This window comes from Echinops telfairi, unplaced genomic scaffold (assembly GCF_000313985.2).
Source record: "Echinops telfairi isolate 266 unplaced genomic scaffold, ASM31398v2 ScPeMD7_57;HRSCAF=196, whole genome shotgun sequence".
NCBI classification, from domain to species: Eukaryota; Metazoa; Chordata; class Mammalia; order Afrosoricida; family Tenrecidae; genus Echinops; species Echinops telfairi.
This window is the reverse complement of record NW_022103955.1, coordinates 2,377,561-2,382,486: the sequence shown is the minus strand read 5'-3', so window position 1 is coordinate 2,382,486 and position 4,926 is coordinate 2,377,561.

The window sequence follows — 4,926 nt, the reverse complement described above, 5'->3', positions numbered from 1 at the left end:
ATGTCTTGCAGGAAGTGAGCCTTGCCAGCTGAAACAGGGAACTGGCTAAGGCAGCTGCACCTTGGTCCAACCATCACAAAGCAAGAGACCTGAGAGCTAAAAAGGTGAGGCTCACTGAGCCATTTATCCCTCCGCCCTTCAATGAATCCCACACGTGTTTATCGGCCAGGTTGGCATAATAAACTACCTACCTCAATGTGTAATTCAACTGAATCCTAACTTTCTACCTGCAGATCGGTAAATTCTGATACCTAAAGTACTGATAGAAAGAAGTTACATCTGTAACTATGATAGCAGATTCACTAAGTTCTCCTTGAAGTTCTATCAGTTATTGTCTCAGATATTTTGAAGCTCTGTTACTAGGCATCTATGCATTAATGATTTTTATGTCTTCTCAAGAATTAACTCTTTTCTCATTATATAGTGTCTCTTGTAATCCCTTGTTCTGAAGTCTACTTTATCTAAAATGTATATCAGTGCTCCATATTTTAAAAATATTTTCAAAGCATATATGTTTTTCTTCAACCTTCACAGGAAGAAAAAAGATGAACATTCACCAAAATGAATCCTAGATCTAGTGAGGATTTATTCAGAGCCATTTGGAAAAGAAGATTGAAAAATGGACAGGGGATACCTAGAAGTGTGAGTTAATAGAGTGTACGTACCTGAAGTGGTGGATTTGTGCTCTTCCCTATTGTCTACACCTGAAATAGGCTTTGAAGATGTACCTACCCTTATGTAGACATCAATCTCTAACTAGATCACTCTGAGAGATCTAGACCATACTCTTAGAAATAAATAAAGAGCCCATTTTATAACTATCAGTTGATTTCAGCAATGAAGACTATAAGCTATAATCTTCAATAAAAGAAATGGCAAACATGAAAGATTTTCTTTTTATAGCTGTGGTAAATGTAGAAGCAAAGTTTTATCCCTTTACATGTATTAACTAAATAGAAACTTCTGTTTGGAACCAACGTCATACTTGGGGATTTTTCCCTAGGTTGCGAAGAAAATTGATTTTACATATGCGGATTTGCAGCTCTGATGGAGTGGGAAGGAATAAATTATAAGTTAGGCTATAAATGTTTTATGGACAATGTAAGGAATAAAGCAGACTAGGTTAAAATTTTTGTTCCATTCTCTTCAAGCCTGGGCTTTGTTTGTTATTGTTGTTTTGTTTAGTTTTAATTTATATTTAAAAAGGCCTTAGAGGATATATTACATAGATTCATTTTTCTGGGGTTTGCTGGCTTGGAGACCTCAAAAATGAGGTCTTTGCTCCTGATATGTGGCCCAGGTTCCCTTTGAGTGACTGAAGAATCATGACTTGGGTTACACAGATCACCAGTTAAATTTTCCATATGAGACAACTAAGAGAAATCAAGAGTACAGTCTATGATGTACCTAATTATGACATTACATTGTGAATATAGTTCTATGAAAATGATGACATAAATATCTATAACAACTCAAATATTTTATCATATGAATGGGGTAAAATGTAGGTAAACATGAAAAAAGTACTTATACTAAGGCAAAGAAAAATTCATAATCATCAACTTTGATTACTATCAGTAAATGTAATTTAACTCTGACTTTCTCATCAAAACTAAGTAGAAAATAAACACTCTGTTCAACTTGAAGTACTTTCTACATTTGGAAACTTCTCAATTCTGCTCACCTATTATGTATCATGCATGGATTTAGAGCAATATGATATGTATTTGTCACTTTGAACCATTCTACTTTTAGGTATTAGTTTTTATTATCTGCTAGCTTTAATTTGACTCATAGAAAACTAATGACAGAAGACTTGATGAGCTTAATGTATAATATATGTACATAGGTCGATTTTCCTATCATTATATATATATATTGGTCTTCTACTCAAGTATTCCCTGAACGCAAGAACACTTTGTGTGATACTCACCTTCCCAACACAATCACTGAAGACAAAATGGGTGCATAAGCAAATGTGGTGAAGAAAGTTGATGGTGCCTGGCTATCAAGAGATACCGCATCTGGGGCCTTAAAGGCTTAAAGTTAAACAAGCAGCCATCTAACTAAAAATCAACCAAGCCCACTTGGATGAAGCACACCAGCCTGTGTGCTCATTAGGTATCGATGGGATCAGGGATCAGGCATCAAAGATGCAGAACAAAAAATCATACTGATTTGAGTGAGGGGTGAGGGCAGAGTGGAGACCCAAAGCCCACATGTAGACAAATGGATATCACCTCACAAAAGGGTGACAAGGAAGAGATGAACCAATCAGGGTGCAGTATAGCACTGATGAAACACACAACTTTACTGTATTTCTTTAAAACTTACTCCCCACCCCATCCCCCAACTATCATGACCCCAATTCTACCTTTAAAATCCAGCTAGATCAGAACATGTACACTGGCACAGATAAGAGCTCTAAACATATGGAATCCAGGACAGATATACCACTCAGGACCAATAATGAGAGAAGCGATACCAGGAGAATAGGCAGAAGGTGTGGGGAGAAAGGAGGAACTGATCGCAATGCTCAACATATAACATACACACCCCAACAACCCAGGGGGATGAACAACAGAAATGTGGGTGAAGGGAGACAGCAGTCAGTGTAAGGCATGAAAAAAAAATTATAAATTATCAAGGGTTTCTGAGATAGGAAGGACATGAGGGGTAGGGGAGGGGAAAAATGAGTTGCTACCAAGAGCATAAGTAGCAAGAAAATGTTTTGAAAATGATGGTGGCAACATATGTACAAATGTGTTTAACACAATGGATGGATGGATGAATTATGACAAGAGCTGTAAGAGCCCCCAATAAAATGATATAAAAATAAAGACTTGATGAGCTGTGGGAGGACATGAAGAACATCAAACATGAAGAAGGCAAAAGGTCATTAAAAGACAATAAAGAGCAATGATCACAGTGGGCATCAGAAGAGACTCTGAAACTCGCTCTTCAATGTAGAGTGGCCAAAGCAAATGGAAGAAATGAATACATCAAAAAGCTGATTAGAACATTAGAAATGGTAGCTGAAGAAGGCAAGGTATTATAAAGAAATATTCAAAGATCTGGAGTTAGAAAACCAAAGAGAAAGAACATTCTAAGCATATTTCAAGCTGAAAGAGCTGAAGAAAAAATTCAAGCCATTAGTTACAACATTCATGGATTATATGGTCAAAATATTAATGATGCAGGAAATATCAAAAGTCAATGAAAGGAATATGTAGAATTAGCATACCAAAAATAACTGGTCAATATTCAATCATTTCAAGAGGTAGCATATGTGCAAGAAGCAATGATACTGGAGAAAGAAGTCCATGCTGCACTGAAGATACTATAAAAAAAACTATAGGGAAATAGATATATGTATTTATATTTATATATTAAGTATTCAGGTAGCAGATGGACTTTGGGCCTCGAGTAAAGTACTCCCTCAATGCAAGAACACTTAGTTCTAATAATCTGGCATTCTGTGATGCTCAACTTCTTAACACAATCTCTGAAGACAAAATGGGTGCATAAGCAAATGTGGTGAAGAAAGCTGATGGTACCTGGCTACCAAAAGATATAGCATCTGGGAAATTAAAGGCTTGAAGATAAACAAGCAGGCATCTAGCTGAGAATCAACAAAGCCCACGTGGAAGAAGCACACCAGCCTGTGTGATCATGAGGTGTTGATGTGATCAGGTATTAGGCATCAAAGTCCCAGAACAAAAAAAAATCATACCAATGTGAATGAGGGGATGCACGGAGTGGAGACCCAAGCCCATCTGTAGACAATTGGACATTCCTTTACAGAAGTGTCACAAGGAAGAGACAAGCCATTCAGGGTGCAGTATAGCACCAATGAAACATACAACTTTCCACTAGTTTTTAATGCTTCCTCCCCGGATCCCCCACAATCAATTCCTCAATTCTACCTTACACATTTGACTAGACCATAACATATACACTGCTACAGATAAGAGCCTACAACACAGGGAATCCAGGACAGATAAACCCCTCAGGACCAACAATGAGAACAGAGATACCAGGACGTTAAGGGGAAGGTGAGGGGAGAAGGAGGGAATCAATCACAATGATCGACATATTAACACACACACACACACCAGGGGGACGAACAACGGAAAGTGGGTGAAGAGAGACAGAGGATGATGTAAGATGAAAATGATAATAACATAATTTATCAAAGGCTCATGAGCAAGGGAGGGTGCGACAGGGAGGGAAAAAATGGGGACCTGATATCAAGGGCTTAAGTAGAAAGAAAATGCTTTGAAAATGATGATGGCAACATGTACAAATGTGCTTGACACAACAGATGGATGTATGGATTGTGATAAGAGCTGTAAGAGCCCCCAATACAATAATAATAATTTAAATTATAATATTAATATTAAAAGATTTTAAATGGTCCAGGAAATAATGGATTACCCATTAAAAGGTTTCAATAGACTGATAAAACACTGGAAGCACTCATTCTTCATTGCCAAGAAATTTGGAAGATGGCTCCATGACCAATACACTGGACTCTTCCATATTTAGGACTATTCCAAAGAAAAGTGCCACATCAGAATGCAGAAATTATTTTTAAATATCATTAATATCACATGCAAGTAAAATATTTCTAAATAAAATTCAACAAGTTGACAGAGAGCTGCCAGATACTCTAGCTAGAATCAGAAGAGAACATGCCATGAAGTATATCATTGCTGAGGTCAGATGATCTTAGCTGAAAGAAAAGAATGCTAGAAAGACATTGACTTGTGTTTTATTGACTGTGCAAAGTCATTCAACTGTATGACCATAACAAACTATGGATAGCCTTGAGAAGAATAGGAATTTCAGAACACTTCACTGTGCTCATGTGTAACCTGTACCTGGAGCAAGAAAGTCAATGGAATAGAACAATGGAATGCTGCA